General features: G+C 46.9%; 1 protein-coding gene across 1 annotated transcript in view; it reads left to right on the top strand.

The window, feature by feature from the left end:
* The window catches only part of St14 (ST14 transmembrane serine protease matriptase), a 45,156-nt gene that overhangs the window by 597 nt on the left and 22,923 nt on the right, over positions 1–21,636 (top strand). The window lies entirely within an intron of this gene.

Genomic DNA, 21,636 nt, shown 5'->3' with positions numbered 1-21,636 from the left:
CCTGCCTCCTGCCCTCTCCCTGGCTTGAAAAGAGGACCTCCGTGGGGTCCCCATTGTTCTGGGTTATCAATGCTCTGAGTGGGTGATCTGGGCTATGGCAAGGACATATCCGTGGACTGGAGAAACCTTGTCTGCCTTTGGCCTCTGCAGAAACTCACTTTAGTCTTCCTGGTCAAAACGGCGCTTTGGAACTTTTGTACCGGTAATCTCAGGACAGAATTTTGTCCACACAGAGCGTGCAGCTGAGGGCTTGTTGGCCCTTGAGCAGGTGGCTGTCTGGACAGTGGTGAGGAAGGCTCTGTCTTGAGACTTTTGGGAAGATACCAAAGCAGGAAGCAGAAGCGTGGAGAAGTCCCTTGGAAGACCTCAAAAGCATTACACTTTACCGTACACAGAGTGAGGGAGAGCGTTAGTCACCTCACTGAAGGACACACACGGGGTGGGGTGGGGGGCCAGTGCTCTGGTGGAACTAGCAGCCAGGTATTTCCTGAACTGCAGCGAGAGACTGGTGAGCGAGGCTTGTTGCTCTGGCAGAGGCCGTTTCCTGGAGCCCAGCTTCCCCTTCCGACACATGCACTCAGGCACCCTGTCTGCAGTGACCTGCAGAAGCCCAGGTCTGGGGGGCCTGCTGCCTCCGCTTTTACGTCCCTTGTGGCCGCAGTCCCTGTAGCCTGTGCTTCAGCCCCGCTGGGAGATGCATTCTGGCATCAGCCACCTGCCGCCGCCGCCGCAGCCTTCTCTTCCTTTCTGTAATTGGGATGTTTGTGAATCCTTCGTAATTGCCTGCTTGGGGCTCCAACTTCCGCGGCAGGTAGTCTGCTGTGTGGTGTTTCGTTTCTGGACTGTTTTTCTCCCGCTTCCAAGTTTGCTCTACCTGATTTCCCTTTCAAAGACTGTTGCTGATAGTGAAAGTGGGTCCTCTGGGGGCTGAATTCAGTCTCCTCTTCGGGCTACCCGTCCTCTCCCCCCCCCCCGGGGGTGGGCACAAAGTTCCTTCCCAACTGGAGGCAGGGTGGGGGCTCACCTCTCTGGTCCCTGGGCTTCTGCTGGATTACTATTCACCAGGAACTCTACCCTGTCTTCCCCCTAAGTCCTCACTCATTTCTTCTCCACCCCTTGGGTTCCTCCTACTTCATTTCTGCCGGTTTCTTTCTCGTAAATGATTTACTCTTTTTTTCCAGCCATGCCAGGCTAGGCATTCACTACCCTAGGGGGCTCTCAGAGACCAATATGATGTGATTGATTCCTTTAAGGAACTTACAGTCTTGCGGGACATGTGAAGAGATACACACAAAGTTTATCACGAGGCAGTGTGTCTGCAAGAGAGTAGTCACAGCTCACTTTCACATCTCCAGGAAGTCTTGAAGTATGCCTCCCACTGCAGCCTTGATTGTGCCTCCCTGGCATCACTCAGCAGTGCCCCTTTACAGTTGGGTTCTGCAGATCCTCCTTGGCACATTTTCTGACCGGTTTTTATGGCTGTTGTTTCTTGGGTAGTTCTTGTCACAGAGTCTGGCTCAGGTCATGCTGGGTCCCAGGGCAAACACTACCACAGCTTTTGGGTTCTTTGTTTCTTGATCGCCTCCTTCCCAAGACTGATTTTGCTGGTGCCTGATCTCCCTCACGGCGCCAGTGGAGGGTAGGAGTTACTCCGCTGCGTTGTTTGCCCTGTTGCATGTATATTGGGACTGTGTGTGCCCTGCCCGGGTGTGAGCAGGTGTGCGGATGCCAGATGTTATGGCCACTAATGAGAATGGAGAAGTTGGTCTCACTGAACAGCTAAGTCCATGTTGAATGTTTGATGATGGCTGTGAAGTTGCCCTGACATAATGCATATATGATCAGTAATGATTTCCTTAGGTGAGACTCAGTGTTCCATAACTACAGAGAGACAGATTGGGAACCTAGATGCTGTGGGTCAAAATCAGGTGTCTGGGAGCTAGACCTTCCAACCCTGAATATTTAGAGTCATCTATTTGTTAATTGGTCAAACATTCACCCATTCATTCAGTCACGCATTTGCATAACAGGTATTTACAGAGTACCCAATGACCAAGCACGTGCCTGGTATTGAGAAGGATCCAAATCACAGTCCCTGCCTTCAGGGCCACTGTGGGTAGTACCGACAAGCACAGAGTGGGCATTTAGTCACTGGGTGGTACTGGCACATGCCTTTAATCCCAGCACTTGGGAGGCAGAGGCAGGCAGCCTGGTCTACACAGTGAGTTACTACACAGAGAAACCCTGTCTTGGGGGGAGAGGGAGAAAAAAGAAAGGCATCTGTTTAGCCCAAGCTGGAATTGCCAGGGCAGATGAATTGAACTGCAGGCATCTGTGATATGGTGACGTGCGGGGGGGGGGGGGGGGGCACCGGGATGGGACGGACAACGTGGAACCAAAGCCCAGGGCTGCCACTGTGTAGCCAGGTGGTGTGAGATGTTATCCTGTCCCTGTTAAACTCAGTTTTCCAGGCTATGAAATGGGATGGCATGTATGACCCAGGTTTGTTGCTAAGATTCACAGGAATACTTTGCATAGGAAACCCTTGTAAATCTGCAGTGGTTTCAGATCAAACAATAGGTGTTTTTGAGTTTAAAAGTCCCTGAGACCACTGGGAAGATGATTTATTTGGGGGATGCAAAGCAGGAGAGCCTCCACTTTAAATGGGTTCCTGACTTTGTGGAAGTGCTGAGATACCCGGCTGGACACTGGGCAATGCACTCCAGAGGGTGTGCTGTGGCCACACCCCCAGATATAGGCCATCTTCCTGAGCTCTCTCATTTGCCAACCCCGCCCCCTAGCTTCTACGAAAAAGATCCTTTTTGAGAAGAACATGAATGGCCTGCTCACCCTATTTCCATCAGATCCTTTTTGTCTCTCACCAGGTAAAATGCACCTATAGAGACCTTTCTTTGTTCTCCTAAGTGCTGGGTGCTGGTTGAGGGAGAGAACAGAGGAGGCAGCGAGAACTGAGTCTTGGAGTGTCGCGTGGGTGGGGAACAGGTGCTGGCAGTGGAGAGGAAGGAAGGCTGTTTTCTCTAGGGGGCATTAGCGGTCCCACCTTGGGTCATAGGAATGTCTGAGATTGCCACCCTCATTTAGGAATCTGGAAAACGGAGGCAGAGGGGGCCACTGTCCTTTGAGAGTTGCTTGTGTGTGACTGAGTCTCCTGTTCCCAGTGGGTTTGTTTAGGGCCATCTGTGGCTAAGGTGTTGTCACGGACTAAGGAAGGAGAAGCAGCCTTGCACCCTCCCTCAACCTGGTCTCTGTGGACGGTAGCCTCAGAATGCTGTGGTCCTGGAGTTCCCCTGGTGTCTATGTGCTCTCTAGTGGTGGTCCTGCCCCGGCTCTTGGCTTTTCTCTCCTAATTCTTCTTGAAATGGGAGGAAGAACAGGACAGAGTCCCCAGAGAGTCCAGGTCTTAAAGATAATCTGTTTCTCTATGATGACCACAGGGCTGGGTCATCGGGGGCACTAGCTGTTGCTGCTAGTCCTTGGGAGCCCATGCTATCCTCTCAGAGGTCACAGTGTCCCTCTGTATCCAAGACAGATTGCTTCCAGCACTCTATGGATCCCAGAATCTGAAGTGCTCAAGTACCTTAGGCAAGGTGGCATTACATATCCATGACTGGATTCACTGTGGGGAGACAGTCTGAGAACTTTGTCATTAGGTGGTCTGGTCAGTGTGCAAACGTTGATTGTACAAGCTGAATGGTATATGTAGCCTGCCACTTACTGGAGCTGTATAGATACTGTTGTATGTGATAGTCTTTGTTTTGTGGAGTTTGACTGTTCACATATAATCCAAACACATGCCCGTGTACTTCAGGTCATCTCTAAATTACTTATAGTATATACCACAACGGAAATAGTCATTAAAACTAGAGATAAACAAATGTCAGTGCCTGTTCCCTACAGATACAGTTATTTAATTATTTACCAAATATTTCTTGTGGTGATATATTTGTGTACCCTAATAAACTTATCTGGGGATCAGAGGACAGAGCTAGCCACTAGAGGTGGCTCAGTGATTAAGAGCACTGACTGATGTTCCAGAGGAACTGGGTTCAATTCCGGAGTGTGATCAAGCCAGGATAAAAGTAAATAAATGAATAAATAAAAGGAGGAAGGGACCACGTGACCTCTCTCTCCTCTACAAAAAAAAAAATGGCATGGCTGGGTGGCGAATGATACATAAAGCATGAGGAGACAGGAACTATGCAGCAGTTCAACTGAGACCCTCAGGGGTGAGGACTCAGAGGCTTTCAGTCTGAGGATTCCTGGAAACGGTATCGGCTGAGGAGCTGGCGAGGTGAGGTTGGCTGGGGCTTGTTCTGCTTCTCTGGTCTTTCAGCTTTCACCCCAATATCTAGCTGCGGGTTTGTTTGTTTTTTAATTAATAAGACCGTTTAGCAGTTCGTGTTATAATTTCTATTTGCTAGTAGTTGCTTGCAGTGCCAGAGAATAAATCCAGGGCTTTGTGCTTGTGGGGCAACTGTCCTGCCTCTGAGCAACACTCTGGTCCTTATTGACAACTTTTCTAGCAGCAGGTCCGTACTGAACATCCCTCTGGGGTGCGCATCTTCCTATTTTGCCCATTCTGGCTGAACTTAGTGATACAACAGGTTTCCTCTGGAAGTTTTGTGACTGTTGTCTAACTGGTCAGAATCTCAGATCTCTGACTGTGGTCCCTGCCGCTGATGCTGAGGTACAATGTTATCAAGGTGGGGATGGAGGAAAGGTGGAGGATCCCTTTCTGCCCTTGCCTAAATATGTGCACTTCAGTCCGTTGCCTGACTCCCCACAGCGTCGATGTGGAGAGACTACAAGCAGAGTTTACAGATGAAAACTCTGAGGCTCAAAGGCCTTGTGTAAACTGCCCAAAGGCAGTGGGAGGTAGAGCAAGATGTCAGACCTTGATCTGTGTGACTTCAAAGCCCAGGAGCTTCACCACAATGCTATTATAAAATTGTGTTCCAAAGACAGGGGTGATTGATGCAGATCCCCAGCAAATCCCAGAACACATCATTAGGGTGTTGTGAGCACATAAAAAAAAAAAAGAAGTGCTGATCACCAGGCGCCACCACAAGCGCACCCAAGTTGTCTCTCTCCAAACCTGTCTGGTTTGCCTTTTGATGGGCTGAGTAGCCGGGAGACTAGGAGCACTGTAGATATTGACTTCCACACGGCTGTCAACAAAATGTACATTGCATGTTCATTTATTATGTGCAAAATTAAAAATCATGGTGCAATTTTAAATGGAAAAGCTATTCACCCAACACAGGCTGACAAGTCAGATCAGTGCATTTCCTTTGGTTCCATTCCTCACTTGGTTCACGAATTTGATCTTGTTTGTTGTGCTCGAGCCGTTAGTCTGGCGAAGGCAGAGTAGCGATCCTGTCCTCCGGGCACCACGGAGGTCCGGGGGGGGGGGGGGGGGCTCATGGTTGGATCGGTTTGTGAATGACTTGTGAATGACTGAACATCTGTACATCTGTGCTACAGAGGGTCCCTCTGGATGGTGACCTTCGGGCTGTTCCTCATTTCCTCCTGGTCACTTCCTCTTTAGTAACAATTCAGATGGGACATTCAGACTTGGGACATTCGCCCCTTGGCTTCTGTACATGACACTAGCCTGGGAGGGAAAGGCCGATGCCACTGATGGTTTCAGGATGAGTCAGAAGGTGCGAGCTAGCCCTCTGGATGGATTGCCGAAACAGAACGTGTCCATCTGGGTCTGGAGGAAAAGCCACCCACGCGGCACCATTCTCCCTGGTGGAACCAGAAGCTGCCTCCCTCCGTGGCTCAGGGTGAGGAGTCTACTCCACCCCAGTAACATCCAGAGTTTTGAGGTGACAGTGATCTTACCACAGGCCAGGGATGTCCTTTGTCATGTGGCTGTCCCAAATCTAAAGCAGGGGTTTTTGTTTGCTTCCCAGACCATATTTCTTTACATCTATTAAAGAATATTATAAGGACCAGTGAGCCACTCAGCAGGTAAAAAGCACTTGCCAAACAAGCCTGATGGTCAGAGTTTTATTCCTGAAACTCACAAAAGCTTCATGCAGTGGCTCATGTCTGTAATCCTAACACTCCTCCTGTGATACAGAAGGTGGAGTTAGAAAAAATTCCTTGAAGCTAGAGGGCCAGCTAACCTGCAGTACATCATCACATAGCAGAAAATAAGAAAGATCCTGCTGAAATAAGAGAGAACTGACTCCCAAAGTTGTCCCTGACTGCCACACCTGCGCCATGGCTCAGGTACACCACACACACACACACACACACACACACACACACACACACACACACACAAATAAAATCAAAAATTAAAATATTATTAAAAGGCTAAGAAGTTGTGATATATGTTCAGAGAAAATATGGTCAACCCAGATAGCCAGAATTTCTTTTTAAATGATATTTATTTTTTACTTTGTTGGTGTTTTGCATGAATGGTGTTTTGCATGCAGGTATGTCTGTGTGAGGGTGTTAGATCTCTTGGAGGAAGAGTTACAGGCAGTTTGTGAACTGCCATGTGGGTAATAGGAATTGAACCCAAGACCTCTAGAAGAACAGCCAGTGCTCTTAACCACTGAGCCATCTCTCCAGACACAATACCCAGTATTTTTAAATGAGAGGGAAGTGCTGTAGCAATATGCTGTTGTTTATGCGTTTTTGTTTTTTTTTTTCTCTCTCTCTGTCTGGTTTTTTCAAGACAGTCTTACTATATAGCTCTGGTTGTCCTGGACCTCATTATGTAGACCAGGCTGGCCTTGAACTCACAGAGACTGGCCTGTCTCTGCCTCTACCTCCATCCAAAGTGCTCTCTCAAGGTTTTTGTTTGTTTGTTTGTTTGTTTGTTTGTTTTGTGATTACAAAAGATAGGAGAGGGGTTTGAAGTCAAGCAGTATAGAATTCATATAGATTCAGATTAGAAAGTGAATTTCTTTTTTAAGAATCTGTTCCCAAGGTAATGATTTAAAAATTATAAATTGTTTTCATTTATGTGTATGTGTGTGCATCACTGTGTGTATAAATACACATGTTCAGGTGTCCTCAGAGGCAGAAGAGGGCATCAGATCCCCTGGAGCCGCCTGATGTGGGGGCTGGAGCTGGACTTGGGTCCTCAGCAGGCGTGTGCAAGCACACCTCCCCCCTGAGCCATCTCTCCAGCCCTTGATCCTGTTGATAGTGCTGTAGTTAGTTGTTGGTGTCCTCCAAAGGCCTGCATGTTGAAAGACTTGGTTCCCAGGGCGAGTCTATTGGGAGGTAGTTAGGAAGTCTTCAGATCATCGGGCACCCCTCTGAGGGGAGTGTGGGACACTGGTCTCTTCCTACCGTGAGGTGAGCATTTTGCTGTGCTGTATGCTGTTGCAGTGATGGTTACCACAGGCCCAAGGGGTCATGGACCGAAATCTCCACAACTGTGGATCCTGTTGAATCTTTCCTCTTTATAAGTTGATTATCTGAGGTATTTCATGACAGTCACAGAAAGCTGGCTGACAGCTGGTGCTCATTATCTCCTAAGTCATCTCTTCACAGAAGAATTGGGGTATTAGTTGATATGTGTATACTTATTCTTCCCCAAGTGGAATCTTAATTAGTTCCATTCTTCAGGCAAAGACTTGGCTGTCACAACTTAATTCAAACACTTTATAATTTTAAATTTTTTTAAATTTTATGTTCATTGGTGTTCTGCCTGCATTTATTTCTGTGTGAGGGTGTCGGACCCCTGGAACTGGAGTTGCAGACAGTTGTGAGCTGCTGTGGGTGCTGGGAATCGAACCCAGATCCTCTGGAAGAGCGGCCAGTGCTCCCAACTGCTGGGCTGTCTCTGCAGCCCCTTGTTCCCCAAGGTTTTAATCCAGTAATAGTGCTTTGGTTGCTGGTGCCCTCACAAGGCCCAAAGATTTGTCTTTTAAAATGTTTTACTATTTTTGGGGTAAAGGTACCGTGGCGGTCAGAGGACAATTTACAGGAGTCAATTCTCTTTCTACGATGTGGGTCCCAGGCATTGAACTCAGGTTGTCAGGCTTGGCAACAAGTGTCTTTACCCACTGACCCATTTCACTGGCCTTTATTAAATATCTTTTTTTCTTTCTTTTTGGTGGGGCAGTGCGGGGAGGAGGGGGTTGTTGAGACAGGATTTCCTTGTGTAGTCCTGGTTGTCCTGGAACTCACTCTGTAGACCAGGCTGGCCTCGAACTCACCGAGATCTGCCTGCCTCTGCCTCCCAAGTGCCGGGATTAAAGGTGTGCGCCTCCACCGCCTGGCCTTATTAAATATCTTAATCTGTGCTAGAATTGTAGAGCTAAAACATAGCCTGTCTCCCTTGCTTCCCCATCATGTTGAGAGTCAAGGAAGGGGTCTGTCCCAGAGTTCTCAGAGAGAATCTGACGGGTTGTAAAGGGCAGGAATTAGCCATAACCCTCCATATCTGTTCTGCAGATCTAACCAACCACTGATTGAAAATATTTGAAAGAAAAACATATACCCATGTAGGCTTTCCTTGCCTTTATTCTCTGAAACATATAACACGCCATCACGTTACATATATTTACATCATTTAGAGATGGATGAAGAGTACAGAAGGATGTGCAGAAGTTCTGTGCAAACAGTGTTTGTTTTATGTAAGTGACTGCATCTGGAGACCCACAGATTTTGGCATCCAGGGAAACCTGGAATTAGTCTTCTGTGCATGGGGATGAATGGCTTGTCCAGATGGAGATGACCCCTCTTCCAGTCTGTCTTTGTTGTTGTCCTTTGTGAATTACCGACTCTTTGAAAGGACATTTGGCGTATCACCCAAGTTTCCCCTTAGTATCTGTGTGATTCCTTCTTCCCCTCCTTCTTCCCTTTGATGGTTTGGGTGAGCTACCTGAATCTGTTCTTGGTATGATTAATGGAAATGCAGCAATAAGGCTGAGGGCTGTTCCTGACCACCGGCAACCCGTGGAACCCACTGGGTCAGATCTCTTGTGCTGTTGAGTGTAGATCATGTTCACAGGAATATGACTAATGATGAGGTTGCACCAGGTGGCCAGAGGTCTGGGAAGTATTCCGTTTGACTGATTGGAGGAATCAAGCATGGTTAGCTAGAGAAGGCAGAGCAAAAACATGTACAGTGCTGATAGTGAAGGGGTCTTTCCGAAACTGATCACAGACCGCATAGACTTTTTCTGTTGGTGTCCGGTGAGAATGAGATTTCCTGCAGAAGCAATGGCTCTGAGAGCTGGGGAGCGAGGATGTGGCCTCAAGTCCATCCCTCTCCAAGGCTGGAGCTCCACAGGCCCTCCGAGCTTTCTGCTGCCACCTCCCGAGAGTCTGGCTTGTAATTATGGACTCTGCCTGCTGAGGCCTTTCACACGAACCTATCCTTAGATCTGCAGCTTAATTAGGGGCCTGGGAGCCACAGAGCAGGTGTTTCAGAATCTCACCAATTTGTGGAGGCTTGGGGGTTTTGTCTGCAGATCCGAGGGCCTCCCAAGACACAAACGAATTGTGGTATCTATATATCATGGGTTATTCCTCAATCACGGAAAAGAATGTCACTGATCTATTGGTAGGAGCAATGCCTTGAATGATTCTCTAGGGAACTTCGAGTGGTGAAAAAGGGGGGGGGGCAATATTCCCTAAACCCTACACATTGTGTATTTAGATACCGTTTTAAAAGTTATTCATTGTTGAAGCTTAAACAGACTAGTGGCCGAGGGACTGAAGAGTTTGGGGGATGGAAAGAAGGCAAGTGTGGTTCCTAAAGACAATGAGCTGGGTGTAGTGGCACACACCTTTAATGCTGGCACTCAGGAAGCAGAGATAGGCAGATCTTTGTGAGACCAGGCCAGCCTGGTCTACACAGTGAGTGCCAGGACAGCTGGGACTATGTGGGGAGATCCTGTCTTAACTCCCCCAGCCCCCCAAAAGAGACAACGGGAGGGACCATCATGTTGGGGCAGCACACAGGCTTGTCCATCGTGGATGTGGGAACCTACCCCCCCCCCCCCCATGGTAGAGCACATGGAAAGACACACGTGTGTGCAAGTCAGACAGGGAATCTGTGATTGGATCAAAGTCACACTAGTCAGACTTTTTGAAGTGCTGCCTATCACAGGCAGAGCCTAGAAAGCGTCTCATTATTTCTCACAATTTTGTAGAAATCTAAATTATCTCAACAAAAATTGCAATAATGGAAAACACACTAGTCTGTGAAATTGGAATGTAGAGTCAGTGAAAAGTCAAGAAATGAATGAGAAGAAGTCAGGAAATGCTCACCACACCTCTAATTTCTGTTGTTGGTGTGTGTGTGCGTGTGTGTGTGTGTGTGTGTGTGTGTGTGTGTGTGTGTGTGTGTGTGTGTGTGTGTGTGTGTTGGGGGTAGGTGGGTCAGCCAGGTTGTGCTGTTGTACTTGGGGACTCTGGGCAGAGAGGATGGTGGTTGGGCCACCACCTTATCCCTTCCCCCCACCCCCAAATCAAAGAGTCAAGTGATAAGTCTGGGTGGACTGAGGATGGAGGATGTGAGGGGGAGGGGTGGAGAAGAGGCCTCTCTGGTTCTGTGGCTCCAGCCTTGTTCTGTGGGCTGGCCTTGATGGAGTGCCTGTCGCCACGCCTGAGCTTGGTCTGTTCTGGGCCTGTCGAGTCTGCTCTGGACAGATGGATGCATGGTGGGTGGGGAACTAAAAATCAAAGGGACACAGTAGAGAGGCCCTGTCATTAGCAGGAATTAGCTAATTATGACCTCTAAGGGGTCATTAACCCAGTTTTAAGAGAGGGAGACTGAGGCCCAATGAAAAGTATTTGCCCCAAGGGCTTAGGGGGCTCAGCCCAGAGTCCCGATATAGGTCACACCCACTCCACCTCACAAAAAAGGAGATAGATTTATGTCAGAGAACCCTCTTCACAGTGTTCCTTCTCTTCTGGGAAGAAAGGTGTCTTGTGGCTGGGATGTGTGGCTTCTGTCCCCAGGCTGTGCTGGCAGCAACCTTGGGCCTCAGTTTAGAGGGGAGGCATAGGACAGTCACAGGAGGAGCCTGCTGTTCCCTGGCAGAGAGTCTTATTTCTGTGTGTTGTGGAAGCCAGGTAGGTCCTGGGGACTTTCCCTTATGATCAAATCGGGTATGGAGACTTTCGGTTTACTTTATTCAATGAGGGCTACTGGCCTGTTGGTGTTCTGTTCTTGATGGACTGTGGTTTCCTTACAGACAAAAATTCTGCATCCACTCATTTCCCAGAATTCATGTCTGATAGGACAGTTGAGGCCAGTGACTGGGTCAGAGAGCAAGGGAGGGTGGTGTGGGAAAACGGTGCAAGGGTTTGTGGAGCCCCCCCCCCCCCATGTGTCTAGGCCTGAGGCTGGCTGGGTGAATGCGGATTGTGTGCTTCTGGCAGCCCAAGGGAATTTGGGGAAGATGCCTTAGCCATTATGGGAGGGTCCCCATGGCAGGAAGTATAGCCAACCCACACCACAGGAACCTTGTTTCTCGGCGGTTTGAAATGGACTGGCTGGAGCTGGTTAACCAGGCTGCCTTCTTCCCTAGTGATGAGAAGTGGGTGAGCCTGACTGCCTGGAAACTGGAAAGGGTAGGTGGAGTTTCTCAAGTCTCAGCTGCCTGAAGGTGACCCTGGCACTTGTTAAAACCTTTCCAGATCCCGGGCCCTGCCCCTGCCCAATACTCCAGGGTCTAGAGACTGGGAGAGAGGCAGGGGAATCCAGACACTGAATGAGCTCTGCGAGTTCTAGATCACGTCTTACTAGACAAGTCTGGGGAAGGGTTGGCTGGTGTGTTCCACAGGGACCGAAGGCGCCTGTAGGCTTTTTGTTTGTTTAAATGCTGTGGCTGATGGCTGCGTGGGAGGTTTTTGTGTGTGTTTTCTCTTCCAGTCTCTTGTGGCTCAAAGATCCTCTTCAGATTAGAGTTTGTTCCGGGTTCTGGACTGTGGTGGTGGCTTGTTGGGTGAAGCCTCTGATAATGGGATCTTGCAGGTGGCTGAGTTGAATGGTGCCTGCTGGCTCACTGGAGAAAGTCCTCTCAACAGGGCCCCTCTGGCAGGAAAGCCCTGAGGGATACTTGGGCTGGGTTCAGGCCCTGCAAAACCTAGAATGACCCCTGTAGATTCTTGGTTTCTCAGTCTGTATGAAAGTTAATGTTTTCCCTGTATTCCTTTAAATGTTAAAAACCAAACAACCAAAAACCAATGTACCCACTTAATTAAGAACACTCTTGCTGGGCTGGATAGATGGCTCGGCAGTTATATAGCACTGGCTGTTCTTCCAGAGGACCGAGGTTCAATTCCCAGCACCCACATGAAAGCTTACAACTGTCTGTAATTCCAGTTCCAGTGGAGTTACACCAATGCACATAAAATAAAGTTAAATAAACTAAAAAAAGAAAAGAAAAGAACACTCTTGCTAGGAAATGTAAATGCTGTAAAACTGGTGCCACAGTGCAGGTGGCCTTCCCTCCAGTTTGCAAGCTACACCCTGTCTTTGGAGTGCAATAAAGTGAGTGTAATAAAATGATATGCCAGTAATCAGCATCCTGGCCTCTGGCCTCTCTCCGACTCCGCCTCTGTTGTATACGCAGAGCTGCCCATGTGCCCCAGGTTCAGCTCCTCTGGTCCAGACACAGACACCGGTTTGATTCAGGGTTCATTTTCCACTCTGTTGTCTGAGGTGGCCTCTGGCTCTTTGACGTTTCTGGAGACTCTGGCGAGGATGTCCAGAACCGGCTGGCAAGGTTATACTGGGTGGGTCATCCTTGAGCGGCAGATGTCTTCAGAGCTATAGACTGTCTTCCTGCGGTGGCGACCACCTTCGTGCTCAGTCATGGCCATTGCATTTCCATTACTTGCTGGAAGAGCTGGAGGGATATTTTACAGTTCTCACCACGGCCCAGTGGTGGCCACATCATCGATGAGATCTGTCCCACGTGTTGAGGGCTACACTGAGTCACTGATCATGTAAGTGAAGACTGTCTGCCACACATCAGTGACAGCTAGCCATGGCTAATGTGTCCAGCCACCCTTGTCTTAGTCTCAGGTCTGAGCCACACACCTGTGTCCCCAGAAGATGAAATCATCTCTGCCCCTTGACCTTGATCTCCAGCAGCAGACAAAGGTTTGTACTTATCATGGGACTGCCCTTCACCCTCCCTGAGAGTCTGAGTAACCTCTTCAGGCTTCCATGATTACCCCTGTCTTCCCAGAAGGTCACACCCAACTTAGAATGTGTGAGTCTGGAGGTTTATTTCTCTCCTCCCATGATTTGGATGGAATGACTTTGGATCTTGTATAGTGTGAGAATTGACAGGCAGGTGTAGCAGGAATCTTAAAAGGTCTTATTAATCAAAACAAACCTGGAGCCAAGTATTGAGGTGAATGCTCAGAGAGACAGAACCAGCCACAACTAACCTTCCCTCACCAACTTCTCAGCCGATCTTGTTTCCTCAGACTGGAAGCCTCTGGGTTCTCATTCAAATGGATCTCAGCTGAACTGCTGCTAAAAGCCTAAAAGCTTAGCCAGTTTCTAGTTCCTGGTCCTCACGCCTTATATACCTCTCTGCTTCTTGCCATCACTTCCTGGAATTAAAGGTGTGTGTCACCATGCCTGGCTGTTTCCAGTGTGGCTTTGAACTCACAGAGATCCGGATGGATCTCCACCTTCAGAATGCTAGGATTAAAGGTGTGTGTGCCACCATTTTCTGGCCTCTGTGTCTATCTAGCGGCTGTTCTGTCCTCTGACCCCAGATAAGTTTATTAAGGTGCACAATATATTGGGGGGACACAATGTATCACCACAGGCAGTGAAAGAATTCACCCAGCTCACCAGAATAGAAAATGGCAAGTTTACCGAGTATACTGTGGTGAAGCCACGTACAGATAAGGACAGTAGCAGAAGAACCTCCTGCCTTGGCCAGTTAGTTAGCTGCAGTGGTTGGTGGCTTTGGTTTGAGAGCCATCCTCAACCCCACCACCTGCCATGCAAATGAGGGCAGTCCTAATTGGTTGACATTTGACTCTGGGGGAAGTCTGGGTTTTACAGGCCACATCTCTGGTGCAGGACCATGGTCAGCTTGATGTCCTGGCCAGCTTCTCTCTCCCTCTCTCTCTCCCCCTCTCTTCCTCCCTCCCTTCCTTTATTTCCTTCTTCCTTCCCCCCTTCCTCCCTCTCTCCTTCCCTCCCTCCTTCCTTCTTCTTTTGGTCTTCCGAGACAAGGTTTTTCTATATAACAGTCCAGTCCTGGCTGTCCTGGAACTCAATCTGTAGACCAGGCCTGCTTCTGGGATTAAAGGCATGCACCACCACTACCTGGCCAGTTCCTGTTTCTTCTATGGCATTTGTTAAGGATGCTCTCTGGACCAGGCTTGCATTATTTAAATGACCTAATAGGGACATTCTTTTCTGGTTTCTCAATGGTAAAATTGTCTCTACAGCTAGATTTTTGTTGTTACTAACCATAAAGTCACTTTTTAGTTGCTTTCTTTCTAACAGGGATTATGCCCTGAGCTAGCAATGGCAAATTCTTGCTTTAGTTTGCTCGTCCCGGAACCAGGGATAGTATGGACCTCAGAGAGACTATACCCTGGTGATGGGTCTGTATGTGCTGGGAACCGGAAGAGGGAGCCTCTCAGTGAGAGGACCCTTTAGTCGATTTGAAAAGTTTTGTTGGTTCAGCATTTAGCTTTCAGCCAAGGTTGGTTTCCTACCTAACGGAATATTTCAGCAAATAAAATACATTTTTTTGGTCTCTTATAAATAAAGTTTTTATTTGCTGTTTGTTTTGATGAGCTCTGGTCTCAAGGACCAGTGAGCTTAAAATAACAGAACATGTGATTTCCATTTGGTAAAGGTGTCTGACTTTGGATCGTCAGCACCCACAGCTGGATGGGAAGGAGATGGGTAGGTCACTGAAGATTGGTGGTCAGTGCAGTGTAACAGGTGAGCTCCAGATTCTGTGATTTTGTCTCAAAAACAAGGTGAGAGTGACTGAGAAAGACACCCTATGTCTTCTGGCATTCACATGTTGGAACACACATTGTGCACTCACTTGTGTATGCACCTGCATGCACACATGTCCATACTGACATACATCACACACACACCAAAAAAAGAAAGAAAAAAAACTTGATTTCCTCCAGGGTTTCTGGCTTCTGGACTCATCCTCTGGGTTTCTGGACCGACTGCCCTCTCACTCCAGGAAGTTGAGTGGGGATGGATACTCTGATGTCATACTTGAAACCTGAGCACAGGGCTTTCCCCTTTCCTGCCCCAGGGTCTGTACTGAGTTACACACTTCAAGTCACTTGTTCTGTCATTTCCTAGGAAATTATCCTGTGCTCTTTTGTCTCAGTGCCCTGGGGCCATGCTGTGTTTCTGGCTACTCCGGCCGGCATCAAACCGGAGGCTGTGGGCAGGAAGAGGTCACCATAGTTACGAGGCTTCTGTTTGTGGTAAGCAAGCACCTGGCTTCACGGCCCTGTGCCTTGTTTGTGCACCTGTGGATATATTTACATCCAAGGAACAGAAAGAGAGGCAGGCACAGGTGTACTGCTCTTCTGTTGTCTCTGGCTGTATGGAGATCTCGTGTGGAGTTACACCGGGCTGTAAAGGGCTCTCCGCGACTCTCACCCTCCCACCCCTTGCCTCCGCTGTGCTCCGGGGCCAAGCACATACACGCCTGAAATCCTGCCTCCAGTTGGAAGAGCTTGGCTCTTGTCCCGATGTCACTGAGATTTCTAATCTTATCTTTGAGACCTTGGACAGGCCACTCCCTCTCACTCAGCCTCAGTTTCTTTGTCAATAAAATGACAGAGTTATGTAAGGCAACCTCTCTGCCTGAAAATGGAGCCAGATAGCTGTGGTTATAAAAGGGACGGGCAAGTGACTGATTAAACGGTTGTTTCCGGGTTGAGTAGAACCCCCAGAACTCTTATTTGCTCCCTAAATTCCCTGCCTTTTCTGTAAATCAAGGTGAAGATGGCATTCTTGAAGGGCTCTCAGGATTGGTCCAGGAAGAAAATAGTTGGGAAATTACTCTACAGATTTAAAATACATCTAAACATAATGACTGTTCTAAATAATATTTATTACACACATGCATAATCTGTTTCGATTGTGTAGCTGATTCCTTTGTGAGTTTTTTTTTCCCCCACATTTCTGTGTTCGTGTAGGTAGGTGCATATGCATGTGTGTGCACATGCATGTAAAGGGTCAGAGGTCAACATCAGGTGTCTTCCTTAGTTTCTCTCCAACGTAAAGATGTATTTAGTTTTATTTTATGTGTGAATGTTTTGTCTGCCTGTGTAGATGTGCATGCAGTGCCTGTGGAGACCACAAGAGGGCGTCAGTTCCACTTGTAGTTGAGTTACCCGTGGTTATGAGCCTCTTTACAGGTGTTGGAAACCAAACTGGGTCCTCTGCAAGAGCAGCAAGTACTTAACTATTGAGCCATCTCTCCAGTCCCCCTCCACCTTATTTATTTTGAGACAGGCTCTGTCACTGAACGTGTGTCCTCCCCCCCCCACTGCACCTTCCCCACATTGTCTTGTCTTCACCCCAGTGCACCTGGCTTTTGTGTGGATGGTGGGGATCCAGACTGGGGTCATCTTGCTAGCACAGTAAACATTTTACTTTTGGTCTTTCTCCCTAGCTCCTGTCTTTTTCTCCTCCTCCTTTAAGATTTATTTATTTATTTGTGTAGTGTTCTGTCTGCATGCATCCCTACAGGCCAGAAGAGGGCATCAGATCCCACTATGGATGGTTGTGAGCCACCATGTGGATGCTGGGAATTGAACTCAGGACCTCTGGAAGAGCAGCCAATGTTCTTAACCGCTGAGCCATCTCTCCTCTTAAACATCACCGGACAACCCAGGCCCATTCTATAATTTAAAAAAGGAGAAAAGCAAAACTAAGCTGAATAAAAACTCAGTTGCATTCTAAAAAAGAGCAAGAAGGTAGTGACTTCAGATCATTAACAACAGCTGCTCAGATGGCTACTCTTCAAGGAATAAAAATATTCTTGGAAACGAAATGTATGACTTTAGGAATAAAACACTGACTTTATAATTAGTCCTGACGTCACATCATGGGAGCCCTCCAGTTTTGCTCTTTTTCCAGGGCTTTGCATTTACACATGAATCTCACATTCAGCCAATTGATGTCTACAGAAGACACCCTGGGGTTTTGGTCAGGGTCGTATTGAGTAATAGATACATTTGAGAGTAGAGACCTTAACAATATTGAGTCTTCAGGCATGAACAGGATACAGCAGCATACTTGTCTCTGGAGTTTCTCCCATCCATGTTCTGTATTTTCTTTTTTCTTTTTTCTTTTTCCTTCCTTCCTTCCTTCCTTCCTTCCTTCCTTCCTTTTCTTTGTGTGTGTGTGTGTGTGTGTGTGTTGTTTTGTTTGTTCAGAGAGGGTTTCTCTGTGTAGCCCTGGCTGTCCTAGAACTCACTCTGTAGACCAGGCTGGGCTCAAACTCACAGAGATCTATCTGCCTGCCTCTCCCTCCCAAATGCTGGGATTAAAGGTGTTCACCATCACTGCCTGGCCGATATTCTATATTTTCAGTGTGCACATCTTGAATGTCTTTTGACAGACTTGCTCCTGAGGAGTTTGTCTTTGTGAAATATTGTAACTGGTAACTCCTACTATTACTTTCCAATTGTTCGTTGCTGAAATACAGAAACACAGTAGGCTTTTTTTATTGATCTTAAATTCTGCAACCTTGCTAAACAATTTCAATAACTTTTCTTTAAAATTCCTTAAAATTGGTTGGTGTGTGTGTGTATGTGTGTGTGTGTGTCTGGGCATGTACACAGCATGGTGGTATTTGGCTATATACCACAAGGACAACTTGCAGGAGTCAGTTCTTTCTTGGTAGCAAAGAGCCTTTACCTGCTGAGCCATCTGGCTGGCACATGAACATCATGGTAATCATATAAGGGTAGACAGGTAGCTTGATGGAACCAATAAGTCTGGAAATAAAGCTACAGTTCATTTCATGAACATTTATTTGACAAAGGTCATGCTGAGGAGAAAGGATAGTTTGTCAATAAAGATGACAGAATTATTACAGACCTGTCTGTGAAAATTAAAAGGACTTCATCCATACCTTACACCATGAAAACAAAGACCCACAGAAGCTCTTGGGTATATAGGCCCCAATTTAAAACATAAAATCATAAAACTTCTAGAAGAAAATGTAGGAGACAATCTTTTGCTTAGGTAAAAATTCTTAGATAAAAAAAATCCAAGCTTAATCCATCAAAGAAAAATTTGACAGGTTGGTTGTCATCAAATTAAAAAAAAAAAACCCTACCCTCATCAAAAGACATCACTAAGGAATTAATACCCAAGCCACAGAGTGAGGAGAGTCCTTGGGGATGTATGAAGTTGCATCTAGACTATATGTAAAGAGCTCTCAAATCTAATGACAGGAACATATGTAAGTCATTAAAAGAATAGGTGAAAGATTAGAGAAAACACTTGGGCCAAGGTTGACAGAGGACATGCACTCGTGTGACAAGTTACTCAGCATCATCAGCCATCAGAGAGAAGCCGTTTAGAGCCACAGTGAGGAACCACATGCATCCGCGAAATGAAAAAGGCTCCCTCCCTGCTTTGTTTCCAGTCTGTGATGAATACCCCGGCCCAAAGCAACTTGGGGCAGGAAAGGAAAGTCTACACGGCCCAGCCACAGCCTGTTGTTGCAGGAAGTTGGGACAGTGATTCAGACAAGAGCCAAGGCTTTCCCTGGAAGAAAACTGTCTACCAGCCTTGTCCTCGTGACTAACTCAGCCTGCTTCCTTATAACCCAAGACCACCTGCCCAGGGATCGCACCACCCACAGTGGGCCGAACCCATTCACAGCAACCAAGAAAATGCCACACAGACATGTCACAGGTCAATTTGATGGAGGCAATTTTAACTGAGGTTCCATCCTCCCAGGTGGCCCTAGTTTGTGCCTGGTTGACAAAAACTATCTAGCACATTAACCATACCAAGTACTAGGTTGGGGGTGACCATCTAGAATTTCCACGCATTGCTAATGGGCATGTCAATTGACACAGTACTTTGGGAAACAGTTTGTGGTGGTTCCTCAGTTCAACACACACTTGTCATATATGGATGCAGCACTCCACAGTTAGATCTGCACCCTACAGAAATGAAAGTGAAGTTCACTACAACAACTCCCACAGGGGTGTTTGTACCTACTGAGTGATTTCATTAACATAGCAAAGCTGTTTGAATGAGATGCCCCCCACTTTCTCAGGCATTTCCATACTTGGTCCCCTGTAGATGTAATTCTGAACGGTTTTATTAAATAAGACATACAGAGCCAAATGCAGAGTTAAAAGCCCAAGAGGTCAGAGCAGCAGCCAAGAGCTGAGACCAAGACCACCTTCTCATCCCTCGCTGTCTCCCCCCCCCCACAAAGAGACCTACTTCTTGTGTATCTGTCTTTTTATTGACTTTCTGTTCTGCCTTCTCATTGGTTGTAAACCCAATCACATGACCTCCTCATCACTGCCTGTCTATACAGACCTCCAGAACTCTATGGTTGATATTGAGATTAAAGGTGTGTGTCTCCATGCTGGCTATATCTTTGAACACACAGAGATCTGCTTGTCATGTGATTGGGATTAAGGGCGTGTGCCACCACTGCCAGACTTCTGCTATGGCTTGCTATTAGCTCTGACCCCCAGGCAACTTTATTTATTAACATATAAATAAAATCACATTTCAGCACAAATAAAATATCACCGTAGTCTCCAGTTGGTGGCACTGTTTTGGGAGGCTGAGGAGATGTGGCTTTGCTGGAGGAAGTGTACCCCCCGGGGGCATGGGTAGGCTTTGAGGTCTCAAAAGTCATGTGCCATTCCCAATTTGACGTTCTCTCTCTGCTCCCCACTTACGGACGGAGATATAAACCCTCAGCTTGAAGTTCCAGCTGCCATGCTTGCATACTGCATCACTCCCCCCATGATGGTGATGGACTTTCATCCCTCTGGGACCGAAATCAACCTTTCCTTCTATAAGTCGTCTTGGTCATGTGTTTACTCACAGCACTAGAGAAGTAACTAATACATGTTGAATTCGAGAAAAAAGCAAATAAATCTTCAGTGACAGCAAAGAGTGGTAGCTTGGAGACGGGAAATCAGGGAAGAACAGGAGGGAGGACTTGGAAGGAAGCTTTTAAAGGTGGTGGCATGTTCGTTATTTTGATTGTGATGTTGGTTTCACAAGTATAAATATGTGCTTGTTTGTTAGCTTTTCATTGCCATGGCCAGGCTACCCCACAGAGGCCTGTGCTAACGACGAGCTTCCACCCACTCTGATCAGCTCATCTGTCAAAGGTTCCATAGCACAACCATCTGGGGAACAAACATTGAAAATGCAAGCCTGTGGGCGACACTTCAGAGCCAACCATAACAACGCTCCGAACTAGAATCTCTAAGCAGGTCCCATTGATTGTATGCCACTGAGCCTCAGTGAAGCTGTTGTAAACACTAAGAAGGCTTGAAGTGTAAACTGAGGACACGCCTAGAAAAAGCTAAGTGATGGAGAATGAGGGAGAGGGAGCAAGACAGAGGTGCCCTGCACTCTCCCATTGGTGTTCCAGTGTGCCCACAATGCATTTGGTTATTTATGCTTTTGTATTTATCTTTTCTTTTCTTCTTTCTTTCTTTCTTTCTTTCTTTCTTTCTTTCTTTCTTTCTTTCTTTCTTTCTTTCTTTCTTTTTAAACTGTGCTTTTGTATTTATCTTGCTCACCATTTGTGAGTCCTTTGAACTTGGAGATTTATTCCTATCATCAGATCTTCCTTGAACATTTCCTTCTGGTATTGCATTGGCAGTGTCCTCTCTGCCAGCTCAGAATTGGACTCTCACTTCTTTTCCTTCCCCTCTGAGCTGGTTTGAGTAAGAATGGCCCCCATTATATTTGAGTACTTGGTCACCAGTGAGTAGAACTCTTTGAAAGGATTACAAGGGTAATCCTTGTTGGAGGACATGTATAGTTCAGAATCTCCAAATTTTTATCTCTGCTCAAGCAAAGACACATCTGCCCCTCCAGACCCCATAGTGGATGGGAAGGAGAGTTGGAGAAATTTAACCAGAGAACGTCGTGACTTGAGGACCAAAGGCCAGAAGAAGACTGTAGTGAGGAGTGGAGGAAGGGAGATGGACTTATTCCCCAACCTGGTCCCAGATGCTAGTAGCTGCATGTAAATCCAGTGAGGAAATCAGAAAGCAGTGTGTTCTTTGGAGCAGTGAAACCATATCATAGAATGATCTATATACTGATTGGCAGTGCCCAGTAGAAAATCTGACTAGGCTACCTGGCAGTGGTGTATGCACGCAGCGCTTTGAACAGCCTTTAGGATCTCATCTGTAATGTGAATGGACAATGAAGGATCCTTGAGCATTTGAGGAAAAGCTTCAATACAAAGGAAAGGTACTCAAGAAAAATATAAGGAGAAAGGTATGCATCTATAAAACAAACATAAGATGCAATAGAAGAGGAAATAATAAAAAACCTTATTAAATTTTTGTTAGCAGACATGAACAAGCGTAGTAAAGCCTGAGATGGCTAATACAGAGAAAGAATAAGTAAGAACTGACATAGTTAGG

This window comes from Onychomys torridus, chromosome 7 (assembly GCF_903995425.1).
Source record: "Onychomys torridus chromosome 7, mOncTor1.1, whole genome shotgun sequence".
In the NCBI taxonomy this organism is placed as follows: domain Eukaryota; kingdom Metazoa; phylum Chordata; class Mammalia; order Rodentia; family Cricetidae; genus Onychomys; species Onychomys torridus.
The sequence above is the reverse complement of the archived record's forward strand: the minus strand, read 5'-3'. Positions and strand labels throughout refer to the sequence as shown.